The sequence below is a fragment of the Danio aesculapii genome, chromosome 9 (genome assembly GCF_903798145.1).
Source record: "Danio aesculapii chromosome 9, fDanAes4.1, whole genome shotgun sequence".
Lineage (NCBI taxonomy): Eukaryota > Metazoa > Chordata > Actinopteri > Cypriniformes > Danionidae > Danio > Danio aesculapii.
The window spans coordinates 31,248,999-31,267,827 of record NC_079443.1 but is presented as its reverse complement, the minus strand read 5'-3'; the positions used below and the strand labels follow the sequence as shown (position 1 = coordinate 31,267,827).

Below are 18,829 nucleotides of genomic sequence, written 5' to 3'. Positions count from 1 at the left end.
GTACATTATACACTGTATTCTTTGGTGGTATGTTTTATTGTTTAGAGGTTATAGTTTTACTAGTTCTACTGCTGGTCAGAGATTTTAAGATGTAAAATCATATCAAAAATAATTTTGAAAATGAACAAAAACAAAACTGTATACAAATAAAATTATAAGTGGCCTATAATGATGTCATATTATATTTATTAAAAAAAAATTAATTATAGATTTGTGTCTTGAGTATTGAATAAAGAAATGTTAAAGTTATGATAAAGTGTTTAATGATACTGTATATTATTGTTTTAACTGTAAACTGTATTATTGTTTTAACTGCCCTTAAAGGAGTGGCTCTTGCCAAATTCCCTTTATGACAAGTCATTTCGCTTGACCGCCATCTTGCAAACAGCCTCGGGCAGCTATTTTCTATAAACGCTTTGTGATAGTCAAATACTGTAATTACACATATATTTAGTAGACAGACCATGGTCTCTGACACTTTGTTTCACTTTACATCTGACAGCAGTGATATCTTAAACATTGCTTCTTCAGCTCACACCAAGAAAAAAAGCATTAAGTTATTAATGAGGAAAACCGGGACTTCCATTGCTACTGTTATAGCATTGGGCTTATCAATTTTGCTCCCATTATTTTTGTGGTTCATTACCAATTTCTTGTAATAATTGATAATTTAATGTTTATTATTATATACTGTAAAGTTGTATCAGTACAACTTTACAGTAGGGATCAGTAGAGATATCCTCAGTAGGGATAGTTCACCTAAAATGAAAATACTGTCATGTTTTAAATGTCATTAACTATTGAATCGACAGAATTGTCATATTTGTGTGAACAATGCCTTTGAGTTGTTGTTGTTGTTGTTTTTTTATAATTAAATAAATCTTTGTCATATTAGACATTCTTAGAGTTTTATTTACAGGTGCTGATCGAGTCACCTCTCCAATGATCTTAACATTTGATATGGTTTGTAATGCAGCTCTGATTGTATTTTAATGTGGTGAGAAGTGTGCTTGAGCGATATTGCCAGTAACTGAGCTGGACTCATGGTATTATAAGTTTCAGAGCTAATTTAAGAGTACAGAGCGCACTGCAATTAGTCAAAGCAGAGATTACAGCCCAGATTACAGAGCATTACGAGCAGCCTATGCCCAAAGCATAGAGATGGGAGCATGTGTGTTTGTGTGCTATACTATGATTACATGCAAAGGACTCAAATATATATAGTACATGGATATATAGTACATACATTTTAGTGGGGGCTTAGAAAATCTTACTCCATATGTTACACCTCATCGAAAAAAAACTTTGACTGACATTTCACTCTGACTCTGAGTCTAGGAAAAACAAATTAGCTCAGTTGTTAAGAGTAGTTAATATCAGCTGAAGATCATCTCCTTAAATCATTACTTTCTTTTCAAGATCTGGAAAAAAACATTCAAGACTTTATGACATCATACCTGGACTATTGTAATTCATTATATGTTGGCGTCCCTTCACTGGGTTCCTGTCAATATTTCAAATTAAATTCAATATTTTTTACTTATTGATTTCAAAGTCCTGAATGGGCAAGCTCCTTCTTGTATTTTTGAGCTTATTAATTTGCACTTAGGATCCCCTATTAAGCTTTATTGCAGTTCACTTGGTCACATTTTTTTTATTCTATCACTTTCTCAGGCTATTAATGTTCAATGTGTATCTTGTTTTTAATACTATTATAAGTTATTATTACAATTTTTATTGTTAATTTATGTTTTTTGAAATTTTTTTTTAGACTTTAGTCAGTGTAATTTTGATAAATGTGCTTCATAAATTAACTTTACTACTACATTCTGAACATTGTGGGTCTGGAGAGACAAGGGTACGTAAACAATTATAGTGTTTTCATTTTTATTGTTTAATAGCAATGAAAAGATCTCCAAGGATACATTCTTAATTTTCTTGATTTCATGAGAAACAAATGTAGACAATCTGGTAATGTGTAACATATGAAATACATAATCATGAAACGATGCATAATTATGTATTTCATATGTTACACATTACCAGATTGTCTACATTTGTTTCTTATGAAATCAAGAAAATTAAGAATGTATCCTGGGAGATCTTTTCATTGCTATCAAACAATAAAACTTTTTGCTAATGTTTTAAAAAGTTTGCTAGTGTTTTAACCAGAGAGCCAGAGAAAGGACTACAATCAGAACCAGACTTGGTGTTATAGTCTCAAATAAAGTATTTTCTCTCTCTCTACGGTGTCAGTAGTGAAAGAGAACTGATGGTCCAGTGATTTTTGTCAGCATTTCAAGTATAACCCAATAATTTGTTGCAGTTACACTTCACAATTTAACCTCTAGAGGGAGATGTTTGTGTTTTTCATTGTCAGCTTGTTCATCATACACTGACTACATGATCAAGTGTAAAGTGTAATGTTCCCATGCTTCTCTATAAGAGATGCATGGCTATGAGAATATAAGGGATGCATTGCTATGAGAATGTTAGGAGACAGCCTTTTCTGAGCATTGAATATAACCCTTGTAAAAATGAAGTTTGATTAACTTTATTGAAAGTGTACTTCTTGCTAATTAAAATGTGAAAGGAATACTTTTTCAAAAGTGCTCTTTTAAATAACCTTTTTTTATTTAATATAAATATAATATAAATAAATGTTATTTATTTAAATAACCCTTTTATCAATATTATAATTACATTAAATTAATATTGGTATATAGTTTGTATTAATATAATTCATATTAGTATAACTGTATGTATATTTGTCTAATCGTAAGTGAGCCTTTTACAGTCCCTTACAACCCTTACAAAAAAACCCCACAGGAATCCTGCAGGAATATTATGCAGATTTCCTACAGGATTTTCAGCTCATTTTCCTGTAGGAACACCTGCAGGAAATTTATGCAGGGATTATTCCTGCAGGAATTATAATCCTACAGGTCTATTAAAATATACAGTTCCAGCAGGATTATCGTGCAGGACAGATATGAATTTAGAAAAATTTCACAATGAAACTATGTATTTTCACAATTTTTTATTAAAATTGTAAAAAAAAAAAAAAAAAGAAAAAAAAGAGAATAAAAGAAAAAAGTAGACCAAAGCAGAATCCAATTCACAGCAGGCTGCATTTACTCCATTTCCCTAAAAAAAGTAAAGAAAGTAAGTGGTATAGTTGGTGTATGGCAGAATGCAGTCTGTACAGTATGAAAAGCATTACAGCTTTGAATCCCCATAAACAACCAATGGACCCTTTTCACAAGACTGTTAAAATGTGTTTAACAGTCATCAGCATCCTAAATACCTTAAAGTTGTTAATATTTAGATTTTTTAAATGTATGTACATTTATATGTGTTTATGTATAATATAATCTTTGCGACAAATTATAAAAAACAAATGATTGCTTATGCGAGGAGTATTTAATGAAGTGTCTATGGGGACAGGATCGTAGATCTGACATCATTCCCTCTTCAGGCTGCTGTTATCAGTCTCACTATTTTATTTTCCTTTTTCTGTAAGTCTTGATAACACCATCCTGGAGTTTTTCTTTTAATATTTCAGCAGATAGAATTGTAAAAAAAATTTGTTGTACTCTCCAATTCACAAATGTGATAATAAAAAGAAGTGTGTGTGTGTGTGTGTGTGTGCGTGTGTGTGTGTGTGTGTGTGTGTGTGTGTACAAATTATTACCTTACTTGTAACTTGTGCTCATAATTTAATTTTTCCGAGTGCTGCCCTGATAACTTTTATTGGTACATCTGGAAATTTCTTCTGTGCTGTGTCTGTAAATTCCCCTCTCCTGAACATCCTCCTCCTGAGAGTTTCTTTGTTGTCTAATGAGAAATAAATACTTAAAAAATACTTAAAGTTGAAAATACATATATTCAATCATGATTAGGCATGGGCCGGTATAAGTTTCTTGTGGTATGATAACTTTGGATAAAAATATCACGATATTGTGATTACTGCTCTAAAATAAATTTTTTAAATATCTATTTAATATCTACTAATATCTACTATATCTACTATTTTTAAATATCCGAGTAACGAAAAACAACTTAAACACAATATATTTTATTTTAGGAAAGATTTAAAATATTTTGTAACAGTAAACATGTCAGGCTTAATAATTACAATAAATCATTGACTTCTACTGTCTTCATTAGTTTCAAAAACACAGATTTCTTTACAACACATAAAAACCTTTACAAATACCTTAGAAACGGTCTAAAACTGTGGCTGGTGAACTTTCATCCTCATGGGCAACATCCACAACATCTCCAGGGTCAAAGTTATTTTTTAGTAGGTTCTTTTTAGGAACAATGTCAGATCGCTGGCTCCTCCCTTCATTCCACGAGGACCCATGTTTTGCCCATTTTCTAAGACAGAAAGATAGATATATAGACAGACAAACAGACGAACCCCCACACACACAAACATATATACACACAAATATATATCATTCATTTATCTGATGGCTTCAGCTGACTGTATCCATGACAACAGTTTTACCTTATGTCAACCTGCCAACAGGTAGTTTGCTGTCCGACCGGCGATCAAAATGATTTCTGAGGTAATAAAAAACGACATTAGCATCAATTATAAGCAGTAAATGATAAAAATATAATTAATATAGCCATTTTTTAAATTAAGTTTTGATACAGGCGCCGGCGGTAGTAGGCCTGGTACTAGTATTGTTAACGTGATCTCGGCTTTAAAAAGAAAAAAAAGCATTTGTTTTGGTGTTACAAAGCAATTTACTGATTTGACGTTAAAATAGATCAGTAATTATAGCAATTTAACGATAAAATAACTTAAGAAAAGTACTTTACCTTGTACTTGAAGACGGTTGGTGACAGTTGACTGACGTGCATTCGAATCGGCGACGTGAAGCGAGTCATCTCAATGAATCGAATCTTTTCTCTGAATGAATCATTTTACCGGAGTTTATAATGTAAACTACATTGTTACGTCAGTAGGTGGCGAAAACGAGCGTCTTTTTAAGTGTGAAAGATTATCTGTATGAACCTGTAAAGCAGATTAATTAAAACACGTATTCCACAAACAAAGAATTTATTTTCTTAAAGAAAAAAGTATTTTTATAAAGAATTTTTGTTTTAATTTGCTTAACCAAGTCCATTTGCCAAATAATACACACACATATTAGCAGTAGTCATTATTAACTTAAAATATTGTAATTATTATACGTTTATAATATAGACCTATACATTATTGGCAGCAATGTATTCTCTAATTTTAATTTTGCATTTATATCTTATTTTATTTAAAATGTTTATAATAATTTACTAATTAAATTTACTCTAACACTGCAGAAAACACATTATGTTTACCAATCCAACTAACAATAACCCTAACCTGCTTCTTTTTAAAGGATACAAATGGAATAAAAAGTGTACTTAAACGAAGAGGCACCAGTTCCAGCTGCCACAAAAAGGCAATGGACACAGAATAACATAGGTTGCTCAGGTCAAAAAGACAGAGAATCAGGGATAACAGCAACAAACATTTTAAAAGAAAGAGGGATTGACTCTGTTGATCTCATAAAATGCACAGACATACGTTCAACATGTGTCTAGCTCAAGGACCAGTCTTGCAGTTTTTTATTTTTATTTTTTAACAGATGTTAGTTGAATTCAAATAGCTGGATTGACATTTTAATAAATGAAATAAAAAAGTATGGAAATAAAACGTAAAGTGTAGATCTTGTTTGTTTGCATATATGCATAATTTGAATGGTTTAGAGTAAAGGTTGATTTTTATAATTGCCTATAATCAATTCGTATACTTTTATCGATGTATTTATTCATTTTTTGTTTGTTTGTTGTATTGTTTATCTGTTAGAACTCATATTAAATTGCTACCAACAGCAAGTGACAGAATTTCTTTCTTTCATTCCAATTACAACAAATAACTCCTGCAAGTCCTGCAGGAATTATAAAATCCTGCAGGATTTGTCACTTGCTTGGATTCATTGTAAAACCTGTAGGAAATTCCTGCACATATCCTCAATGTGTCCTACAGGATTTTGTAATTCCTGCAGGACAGCAGCTATCCTGCAGGGGAAAAATTTAAATCCTTCAGGATTCCTGTAAAAAGTACTGCAGGATTCTAAAACCTGTAGGAATTGCCTGCACATATTGTCATTTTGTCCTGCAGGATTTCATAATTCCTACAGGATACCAGCAGGTTCCTGCAGAAAAAATGAAAATCCTGCAGGATTCCTGTAGGCTATTTTTGTAAGGGAAAAATTATGGGTTTATTTTAGTAAGTGCAGTAACCAATTATTTCTATTTTTAGTACATTAATGATAATTTGTGGTCATTTTATAACTAGATTGTATAACTAGATGGCAAATCCAATGTTTGTTGGTGGTTAATTTTATGTAAAAATAACTGTACCAGAAAAGGGATTTAATCCTAACTCATGAGATTTTCCCATGCATGTTCATGCATAACATATAACATAAAACGTGATAGAAAAAAATAGAATATTAAATATATGTAATATATAATAGCTAAAAAAACATAAATTCAGTATCTCTGTTATTAACTGGAGAAGAGGAGATAATCCATAACTACCGAAAAGAGCTGGTCATAATTAAATATTCTCTCATACTACAAAGAATTGGCAAATTATAATAATATTAATAATAATAATAATTAAGAAACTTCGAAAACAAGACAAAACTTTGTAGGAAACCAGTTACAATTTCAAAGTTAACTTACAATGTAGGCTACAGACATTTAAAGAAAGAAGGCATTCACCTGAGAGAGTGCTGACTGACAGGATCGTTGAGCTCCCTCCCTTGACAGTTACAGATTTGAAAAACAAAAAGGCGAGAACAACAAACACAGGTCATGACATTAACACAAAGAACAACATGATTCGATATGGTCTTAAATATAATTTAATCATGCTTAAAGATTACTGGATTGATGTAGCCTATACACTACAGTTCGAGTACGAATGGGTCGTTTGCCAAGGCTGTAGATTAAAGGTAATAACGTACGACCTCATCTGTCGGTAAGTACAAATACTGTATGTCCACACCACAGCTGCTTTCTTTGCTGTTTCTCTCAGTGGTTTAAGTTACCTTGGTCGTTTTAAGAGGGAAGATAGCAGCATTAGCCTACGTGACGGTGTCTGGATGTGTAAAGTGCAAAGATAGCCTATTATTTACAAATATAATGATCAAAATCATTTGACTTATTCTTTGTCGCAAATCTGAAGTTATATCATAGACTAACTAGCAAAACAATATTTATGCATGCTTACCCTTACAAAAATAGCCTACAGGAATCCTGCAGGATTTTCATTTTTTCTGCAGGAACCTGCTGGTATCCTGTAGGAATTATGAAATCCTGCAGGACAAAATGACAATATGTGCAGGCAATTCCTACAGGTTTTAGAATCCTGCAGTACTTTTTACAGGAATCCTGAAGGATTTAAATTTTTTCCCCTGCAGGATAGCTGCTGTCCTGCAGGAATTATAAAATCCTGTAGGACACATTGACGATATGTGCAGGAATTTCCTACAGGTTTTACAATGAATCCAAGCAAGTGACAAATCCTGCAGGATTTTATAATTCCTGCAGGACTTGCAGGAGTTATTTGTTGTTATTGGAATGAAAGAAAGAAATTCTGTCACTTGCTGTTGGTAGCATTACAATATGAGTTCTAACAGATAAACAATACAACAAACAAACAAAAAATGAATAAATACATAAAAGTATACGAATAGATTATAGGCAATTATAGAAATCAACCATTACTCTAAACCCTTCAAATTATGCATATATGCAAACAAACAAGCTCTACACTTTTACGTTTTATTTCTATACTTTTTTATTTCATTTATTAAAATGTCAATCCAGCTATTTGAATTCAACTAACATCTGTTTGGTTGGATGCAAAAAATAAAAATAAAAAACTGCAAGACTGGTCCTTGAGCTAGACACATGTTGAACGTATGTCTGTGCATTTTATGAGTTCAACAGAGTCTATCCCTTTTTCTTTTAAAATGTTTGTTGCTGTTATCCCTGATTCTCTGTCTTTTTGACCTGAGCAACCTATGTTATTCTGTGTCCATTGCCTTTTTGTGGCAGCTGGAACTGGTGCCTCTTCGTTTAAGTACACTTTTTATTCTATTTTTATCCTTTAAAAAGAAGCAGGTTAGGGTTATTGTTAGTTGGATTGGTAAACGTAATGTGTTTTCTGCAGTGTTAGAGTAAATTTAATTAGTAAATTATTATAAACATTTTAAATAAAATAAGATATAAATGCAAAATTGAAATTAGATAATACATTGCTGCCAATAATGTAAAGGTCTATATTATAAACGTATAATAATTACAATATTTAAGTTAATAATGACTACTACTAATATGTGTGTGTATTATTTGGCAAATGGACTTTGTTAAACAAATTAAAACAAACATTATTTATAAACATACTTTTTTCTTTAAGAAAATAAATTGTTTGTGGAATACGTGTGTTTTTAATAAATCTGCTTTACAGGTTCATACAGATAGTCTTTCACACTTAAAAAGACGCTCGTTTTCGCCACCTACTGGCGTAACAATGTAGTTTACATTATAAACTCCGGTAAAATGAATCATTCAGAGAAAAGATCCGATTCATTGAGATGACTCGCTTCACGTCGCTAATTCGAATGCACGTCAGTCAACTGTCACCAACTGTCTTCTGAAGGTAAAGTACTTTTCTTAAGTTATTTTATCGTTAAAATGCTATAATTACTTATCTATTTTAACGTTAAATCAGTAAATTGCTTTGTAACACCAAAACAAATGCTTTGTTTTCCTTTTAAAGCCGAGATCACGTTAACAATACTAGTATATTGCTAACGTAATATACCCAGGCCTACTACCGCCGGCGCCTATATCAAAATTTAATTTAAAAAATGGCTATATTAATTATATTTTTATCATTTACTGCTTATAATTGATGCTAATGTCGTTTTTTGTGACCTCAGAAATCATTTTGATCGCCGGTCGGACAGCAAACTACCTGGCAGGTTGACATAAGGTAAAACTGTTGTCATGGATACAGTCAGCTGAATCAACCAGATAAATGAATGATATTTATTTGTGTGTATATATGTTTGTGTGTGTGGGTTTGTCTGTCTGTCTATCTGTCTATCTATCTGTGTTAGAAAATGGGCAAAACATGGGTCCTAGTGGAATGAAGGGAAGAGCCACCGACCTGACATTGTTCCTAAAAAGAACCTACTGAAAAATAACTTTGAACCTGGAGATGTTGTGGATGTTGCCGATGAGGATGAAAGTTCACCAGCCACAGTTTTACACCGTTTCTAAGGTATTTGTAAAGGTTTTTATGTGTTGTAAAGAAATCTGTGTTTTTGAAACTAATGAAGACAGCAGAAGTCAATGATTTATTGTAATTATTTAGCCTGACATGTTTACTGTTACAAAATATTTTAAATCTTTTCTAAAATAAAATATATTGTGTTTAAGTTAAGTTTTTTACTCGGATATTTAAAAATAACTTATTTTAGAGCAGTAATCACAATATCGTGATATTTTTATCCAAAGTTATCATACCACAAGAAACTTATACCGGCCCATGCCTAATCATGATTGAATATATGTATTTTCAACTTTTTAAGTATTTTTTAAAGTATTTACTTCTTTTTAGAGAACAAAGAAACTCTCAGGAGGAGGATATTCAGGAGAGGGGATTTTACAGACACAGCACAGAAGAAATTTCCAGATGTACCAATAAAATTTATCAGGGCAGCACTCGGAAAAATTAAATGATAAGCACAAGTCACGAGTAAGGTAATAATTTGTACACACACGAACGCACGCACGCACACACACTTGTATTATCACATTTGTGAATTGGAGAGTACAGCAAAAAATTTTTTTTTACAATTCTTTTTGCTGAAATAATAAAAGGAAAACCCCAGGATGGTGTTATCAAGACTTCATTAAATACTCCTCGCATAAGCAATCATTTATTTTTTGTAATTTGACGCAAAGATTATATTATACATAAATACATATAAATGTACATACATTTAAAAAATCTAAATATTAAAAACTTTAAGGTATTTAGGATGCTGATGACCGTTAAGCACATCATAACAGTTTTGTGAAAAGGGTCCATTGGTTGTTTATGGGGATTCATAGCTGTAATGCTTTTTATACTGTACAGACTGCATTCTCCCCTACACCAACTATACCACTTACTTTCTTTACTTTTTTTAGGGAAATGGAGTAAATGCAGCCTGCTGTGAATTGGATTCTGCTTTGGTCTACTTTTATCTTTTTTTCTCTTTTTTTTTATTTTTTTTTTACAATTTTATTAAAAAATTGTGAAAATACATTGTTTCATTGTGAAATTTCTCTAAATTCATATCTGTCCTGCACGATAATCCTGCTGGAACTGTATATTTTAATAGACCTGTAGGATTGTAATTCCTGCAGGAATAATCCCTGCATAAATTTCCTGCAGGTATTCCTACAGGAAAATGAGCTGAAAATCCTGTAGGAAATCTGCACAATATTCCTGCAGGATTCCTGTGGGGTTTTTTTGTAAGGGTAATGAAATAAGCTAATTTAATCAGAACACATGATAAAAAATGGGGTAGGCCTAACAACAACATGAACAAACGGTGAATATATTATAGTAGGCTATATTGTTTAACATTAGTTAATGAAAATAAAGTTGTTCATTGTTAATTCATGTTAACACAGTCCAATATCTACAACAAGCATGAATTTGGATTTTTATTATACATTAGTAAATGTTGAACTATGATTATTACTGTAAATTAGGGCTGCACAATTTTGGAAAAATCTAACGTTGCAATATTTTGTTTTGCTGCTATATATATATTGCGATTGTGAATATAATATTCGTTGAATAGCTCTATTTGGAAAGCTTTCTTTAATTTAGATAAACTGGGATGATCACATTAAAATATAAAAAATTACAAGCATATATAAATATGACCGAGCAAAAATGAAAGTGAAATAAACAGTGCTTTATGGTTTTCTGGGGATTCTAACAGTATTCAAGTACAGAAATGGAAAAATCTAATGTAAAATAACATGGTCATCATTGTATAAATAATTTGTAAAAATAGTATTTAACAATATCTTTATGTTTTAATAAATAATAATATCCTGCGATGTGACTATAATGGATTCATTGCAATATCGATGCTCAGCCCTTTTGTAAATGCAGTATTGTTCTCAGCTCATTATAGTAAATGCATACCTAAGATTAACAAATGAAAGCTTAACTATTAGAGGTAGTCCTACATAATATAGCTACTATACATCTGAAAGTACAAGAAATAAAGGGTGCAGGAGCTGTCACTGGGGCAGTACCTTTTCAAAAGATACATATTTGTACCCAAAGAGTCCACAGTGGTACCTCAAAGGTGCATTTTAGTGCCCAAATACGCCCAAAAATTACCTTTGAGGTACCATTATGGTGCCTTCAGGGACAAATATGTATCTTTAGAAAAGGTACTGCCCCAGTGACAGCTCCTGCACCCTTTATTTCTGAGAGTGTAGGGTTATAGACAACTGCAAAAAAAAAAATAAAATAAATAAAATAATAATAATAATAATTGATAAACGTCCTGCTAGGGCAAGTTTGAGCAATAATTGTCAGTCTCACAGTCCTAATGGTTCTGTGCGCTTGGGCTTTTCTGGCATTGTTAATAATGAATCACCCTCCTGAGCAGAATTCATCAGTTCCCCCACACACACATGCTGCCAACAGCTGCATTTAGTCAGTTTTTCTTCCTCTGGAAAAAAACAACAACATAAAACATGCACATAAAAATTCTCACAACATTTAACACCACCGATCACTGATGTCAAGGGCCACCAATGACCAGATTTGTAGACAGTTTTTGTCTCTTGTATGTGTGGGGCAACCAGCACTCATAATTTTTCCTTTTTCCCCACTTGTGTTTTTGTCTGCTTGTTGATTGGTTTGTGTGTCTGTTTAAATTATTGTTTTGTATCGTGACTGAGTTTTCTTCTGCTGGACATGTGCTTGAAGTTCATTTGGTTCAGATTGACTTTCACAGCTGCAGTGCAAAACATACAATCATCTGCATCAAACCATCACACACACACCAGAGGCTTGTGTACTTATCCACTGACCCTTTTGCCTTTCGTTGCATCATAGCCCCATCAGATCTTGTAAAGAACTAGTTTAAAGGACCAGAATTTACATTTCCAGTCAATTTACTTTCCAGTCAATTTTTATCAGTAGAAAAATTAAAGAAGAATTTTAGCTGAAAATGTGATCCTTGGTAATTCATAATACAGGAATCATAAGTGGCACTTAGTAAAAAAAAAAGCTATTTATTTATGACTGCAATTTAATAATTGTTTAATCATGCACATCTTTCTTTTTGTTCTCATACATGCATGTTTCTTTATCACTGTCACCTCTGCAAAGTCTTTTACAGCAAATCTCTAGCAATTGACACTTTATCAACCTTTTCTGCATGTTAGACTACTGCTGTTTATGTTTGCGCTCCCAGTTTAGAGAACTTCCACTCAGAAGAACTGAAACAAATAATTTGAAATAAATTGGTAAAAATCAAATAGACAGTTCCTCCAGACAGTTTTCCATTTGTATTCCCTGGGGTACAGTAATGTTTATGTCCGTAATATTATATTAAATGCAATATACAATATCACATTTGTAATATTGCTGTGGAAAGACTTTGTGTTTTTGGAATTATTTATGATCTGCTGAAAGAAATTTGTTAATTCTAGTTATTTTAATATTCAATTGATTAATATCTTTTTATTTCACATTGTTTACATTTTTTATTTCATTCAAGCATTATGGAGAATATAGGAAAATACAATCTCTATACTAAATACTTAATCTGCCCAGTTAAAAGAAGTGTGTGATTTTGGATGTAGCCACAGAACTGTAGTAATGCTCCTCAATGAAACTTTAATTAATCAAACAAACTGGGTGATTGAATTAGTCTGAGGTTCACTCACTAAAACTGCCGCTTATTACTGCCATATTATATCCACCTAATATTTCAATGTGGAATTAAGCAATTATTGTGAACGTGTGAGACTTTTGATTCACACTATTGAGCCACATTGAGTGAATAATCAGAAGAATTACAAGGTTAAGCAGTATTTATTGTGTGTTGCTTATTGTTATTTTAATAATGTATGTGTTGATTATGTAAAAAAGCACTCACTATGTGATGAAAATGTAGATTAAAAAAACTGTTTAACAACAAAAACAAAAGAAGTTGATATTAAGTGAATTGATTTTTAGAAAAAAAAAATATTGTACAGACAATATATGACTAAACTGCTTTGTTTCTAAATAATTCAATCGTTTAGAACCAATCTAATGAATGATTCAGTGATTCATTCAAAAAGGGACTTGCCGCCATGTACTGGTTCTACTGTCATTTATTTAGCATAGTAGACTGCATTTGTATGGCTAAAATATCTGACATGATAGCCTTGTGTATAAAAGCTGAAAAGCATGAAATACTCCACAATTTATATACCAGTTTAAATGACATATTAGCAGAGACAGGTTTCCAAATATCCCCAAATCTCATCTGGTATAGTTACATCTGACCCCCTATAGCTTAGATTTATGCTATCAACACAGACTGACAAGCACTAAAATCCAATTTAGGAGCTTGGAAATTTGATAACAAATCTAAATCCTATCCTTACACACCTCTTGGCTCACTGCTTTATCCCTGTGCCCTACCAAAAATCAGTCATCAACTCTATGATTAATAACAAAGTTTTGTCGGTCTGCCAGGGGTCCTATGATCTGATAATCGAAGCCCAGAATGAGTCTGAGAGATGTCCCTCTGCCCCGGAACCTGCTGGCACTCTGAACAAACAAGAGAGAAAACTGACAGAGGTGATTCCTGTTTCCCTGACATCTTAAAAACATGACTGTTAAACATGTGGCCACTGCCAGCAGCAGACAAGCCAGGTCTGAAAACAATGTGGAAAGACTGATCCGTTTCTATGAGGAGATCTGTCACACATATGATTCAGCAACTAAAAAGGTCCTTGGCCCACTCTTGTTGTATACACACACAATGCAATTCATGAATATATCCTTTATGCTTATATTTAGATGACTGGTCCTCTGCTATTAAAGCCTAGGGGATTTGTGTGTGTCTGTTTGTGATGTAGTTGGCATTTTTGTAATGAAACATCTGTGCTGGATTTTCAATTATTTATCCTGAAACACCTCCAAGAGTGAGGAGTGGAAAAAAACATCTGGTCACTATACTGACAAAAACAGCAGTTACTAAAATGCTTTTATAGACCTACTGTATAACACTAATCTGTTGTTAAATCCATATAGAATATATGTATACTGCTGCCAATGTGGTGGAGATTAGCTTTGTACTGTAGATTCATGTATAACTGTATGATGCAATGATGTGCTCCACGCAGGTGAGCTGGCCTGACAACCACCTGTAGGACACACTCCTCCTTAATACACCAGATGTTGTGTTAGAAACTCTCATTTGCTTTACATGCTTGTTTCTATGTTTGTTTATATAACTGCTATTTTCATTTATAACACTTCATTTTTGCATCTCGTTTAAATACACTATGAACAGCAGCTACACTAATTAGTTTCTTTATTCTCTATTTCCACCTGTGGATACTCATTCCGAGGTCCCTAGAGATTATGCACCACCATTGATGCGATCCAAGACTTTTGAAGAGATGATCCCAAGGTATCTATAATCCTGGACCAGGCTGATTCCTGAAAGACCTCCATGACAAACGAGTCCCCACATTGATCCTGTGGGCCAGCCTGACCTCCCACCGGTGCCCTACTCACACCCACAGCTTCTCCACGATGCTCTTCCAACATCTCCAGCCTCCGGCGCCTAGACTTTAGTTCCACACAGGAAGTTTGGCCTGAAGAATAATGGTCGTGCCTAACAGAGCCTGGTTTCTCTCAAGGTTTTTTTTTTCCCCTTCACTTCATCAATTGGTGAAGTATTTTTTCCTCGCCACAGGCTTGCTCAGATCGAGACTTGTGGAGCTGCGATTCGGTAGATTTGCTTTACAGTGTTTGAACTTTCAGCAGTGAACTAAACTGAACTTCAACTCTGAAATCTGGACTTTTCTAGAACTATGTTAAGCTGCTTTGACAATCTATATTGTAAAAAACACCATATAAATAAACTTGAATTGAATAGAATAGATTATATTTGGCTACCGGTGTTTCTTTTATCAGCTGATTTGCAACTGGATAAAAAAAAAAACGTTAGTTTACTAATACTCAGTGAACACTTCTATTGCTAATTAAGTAAATACAAAACTACAATAACCCTAAAGGTCTAACTTTGTGGTCAGTGAGATAAAAAAAAATTACTTTTTGTGCATTCAAATGGTCAAAGTGACTTTTTAGTCAAAACAATTGTCAAATAAGTGCTGTTCTTTTGAACTTAAATCATTGACAACACATATTATTTATGAAGGGTTGCGAGACACTGAAAACTGGACCTTTGAAAATTCAACTTTGCCATCACATAATAACTTTAAAATCACATACATTTTAAAACACAAGAGGTATTATAACAGAAAGCATGTTTTTTCAAAATTATCCCATATAGAGAGGACCATTTCATTTAATCTTTTTTAGATTTCATATTGTTTGTGTGTAAAGAATGTTTTAATAAATTAAAGAACTCTTTTCCACTATAGAGGACCTTTTGATCAGCAGAAAGGTTCCATGAATGATAAATGTTGTTCATGGAACCATCAATGGCAATAAAGAACCTTAGAAGTGTATATTTGTTATTAGAAGTGTATTTATATCAAAGCAAATGCAGTTCTTTTTTTTTATAATTATTTTTTGGGGGTTTTCACCTTTATTTGAGAGGACAGTAGAGAGTATTGACAGGAAAGCAGAGAGAGGGGAAGGATCAGCATAGGACCGCAAGGTGAAATCAAACTCAGGTCGCCATGAGCATCTGAGTACATGTGTCGACGCACTAACCACTACACCACTGGCGCTGACAGCAAATGCAGTTCTGAGGAGACTTTTTAAAAACATAAAAACAAATCTTTCTGTTCCCAAACATTTATACGGTAGTGTAGACCAGTAGTTGTATTAGGGTTGTAATTAGGAGGTTGTCAACAGACAGATCTTAAGCTTTAGATGTGTGTAAACAAGCTACTCACTTGAACTTATACCGTGGTTTCAACATTTCTTTCTTTCTCCAAAATGACCGCAAAGGCCTCAGGAGTAGACCCTGTCAAATCCAGCAGTTTATAATTATTTGTTTTTGTTTTTTTTCACGTTGAATTGTCAACAGTACATTTTAAAATAATGATTTACTTTTTATTTGTTGCATCTTTTTTACTACAGGGCTAATAGGAGACAGAAGACAGCGCTGAGTCAGAATAGCATCTTCAAAGGCCTCTTAGACAATTGACCGTAAGTACAAACAAATATATAAAATCATTTTCTGGTAATCAGCTGGAAACAATTATTGTTATTTTGTGAATAGTCAGAAGTCTGGAACACTGAAATAAAGATGCAGGAAATAAATAACTAGCTTTGGACATTTTGAACATATTCATTTTATTAATGAATGTATTTCAAATTGCCTTCAAACACTTCATGTTTTTCTCCTCTAGCTGTGGGTAAATGGATTTGAGAAATGGGTAACATATGGCATTACATTACATTTCCAAAAACCACACACACAAATTGCTTGGAAATGATTACAAAAGAGGCAACACAACAATTAGCATGCATTTTTCTTCTTGAAAAACACTTAAGCAATCTTCATAATTATCCTCAGCAACAGTATATATCAAGTAGTTCACAATATCCCAGTGTTGTGGCAAAACGAGTTAATATTACCTTTCTAAGTAACAAGTAAAGTAACGCATTACTTTAAAAAATAAATAATAATATTTGAGTTACTTGTAATGTAAAATGTAATGTGAGTTACTTTTTAGTTTAATTAATTTGCTTTAAAAATAAATAAATTGCTGAATTAATATAAAAGTTGTCACAATAAATCAGGCAGTCAATGAGAGAATGCGTTCATTATTTTTAACGCATCGAAGAAACGGAAAAGGGGTTCATAGTCTCAATGGACAGGGATTTTACTTAAGACAAATAGTACAAAAGAAGCAAACACATTGCTTTAAACTTTCAATAATCTGTATATACGGCATATATAGCTCTGGGGTCAGGAAGTTCTCAAACGAGATTATGCTAAAATATTATTTTTTGATGTGTTTTTTTACAGGGACATGAAGGTGAAAATTATAGTGCGATGTGAGCTCATCTATTAGAATAAGAAAGAAAAAAAACTAGTTCTGAAAGAGATCAAGCCTCAAGAAGGTAATAAAAAGTGAGACAAAAGTAACTCAAAAATAATGTAATGCATTCTTTTCTTTAAAAACTAACTAAGTAACGCAACTAGTTACTTTTTGGGGGAGAAATGCAATATTGTAATGCATTACTTTCAAAAAGTAACTTTCCCCAACCCTGCAGTATCCTGTATTTTATTTTATTTTTTCAGGTTATTTGCTAATTGCATTTAAATTTATCTCTGCTTTGAAAGGTTTAGAAGCTGTAAAATGCAATTTAACTGCAGTGACCTTGATTGATGTAGTTTTTTGTAGTAGTTGTTTATACATAACCAACCCAGAAAAGCAGCCAAAGACTCACCATTTCTTCAAAACAATTCAGTCAGGTGGATAAACCAAAAGAATCCCAACGTGTAAAGTGACTGAAAAAAGTACTTCTTCTAATTAAGTTAGAACATGATCAACTTAGTTTAATAAGTTACAACGAACTAAAAACATATGCTGTCAGGACTAATTGATCATTTACTTTTTTACTGTGCAGAGATCAATTTAGATGGATTTTGAAAGCATTAATAAAATCATAAAACATGTAATACTGTTAGTGAATGGATATATTGTACAGTGTCCTCTTTTTTAGCCTCTTGAAATTTCTTCCCTCTTGTCAATGCACAGAAATCTTCCTTGGCAGACTCTTTATATGGTTTTACATTTATAAAATGAATTGTAAAAAATAAGCATTTATGTTAAACAGCTTGACTAAATACTTGAATTAAATTTCTTTATTTGAATTTATGAATAAAAGATTATGTCTTGGAACCACACATGCATCTTTTAGCTGTTTTCTGTGAATTAGAAGCAGTATTAGCAGTATAATTAGCAGTATTTTGTGATTCATGTTTTTATATTTTTATTTTTCCCCATTTATTTATCCATTTGACTTGGATTATGGGACCTTGATCTTCCTTCCAACAACTTTAACATTGAAAAGTAAAAAAAAGTGACTTTTATTAACATTTTAATATATTGATATATTGTCTGGTGATAATTGTCTAAAAACTGCCAGGTCATTTTCTGTTATTTTACAGACTCTATATTATTTTTTTTATATATTATATTATTTCAAATGACTAAAATGTCAATAAAAGTCACTTTGTTAAAATGTAGAGTTTATTTTGAGTTTTTTAAGTTTACAAAATAGTTGATCCCACACTAAAACGAGGCAGAGAAATACAGTAAATTCAGCTTAAGAGAAAAAACAGAAGGTGCTGAAATGATTGATAGAGAAATCGAGAGAGAGAGAGAGAGAGGGAGAGGGATGTAGACAGAGACAGACGGAGCGATACGCATAGATAAGCTAAAGGTTTAACAACAACAGTGACATCATCATAGGGACCCTCCCTCTTGTTAATAATCCAGCATAGATGGTGCA

The 18,829-nt window shown here is 32.5% G+C and overlaps 2 long non-coding RNA genes across 2 annotated transcripts; both read right to left on the bottom strand.

The window, feature by feature from the left end:
• Positions 1 to 3,079: 3,079 nt before the first annotated feature.
• LOC130234431 (uncharacterized) lies at positions 3,080 to 4,307 on the bottom strand. The gene is made up of 3 exons (XR_008838310.1): positions 4,220 to 4,307; positions 3,695 to 3,837; positions 3,080 to 3,147 (listed from the first exon to the last, which is right to left on the bottom strand). It is a non-coding gene; the product is annotated as an uncharacterized LOC130234431 (long non-coding RNA).
• A 37-nt stretch (positions 4,308 to 4,344) lies between these two features.
• Positions 4,345 to 4,959, bottom strand: LOC130234437 (uncharacterized). The gene is made up of 3 exons (XR_008838314.1): positions 4,837 to 4,959; positions 4,517 to 4,572; positions 4,345 to 4,383 (listed from the first exon to the last, which is right to left on the bottom strand). It is a non-coding gene; the product is annotated as an uncharacterized LOC130234437 (long non-coding RNA).
• Positions 4,960 to 18,829: the final 13,870 nt, after the last annotated feature.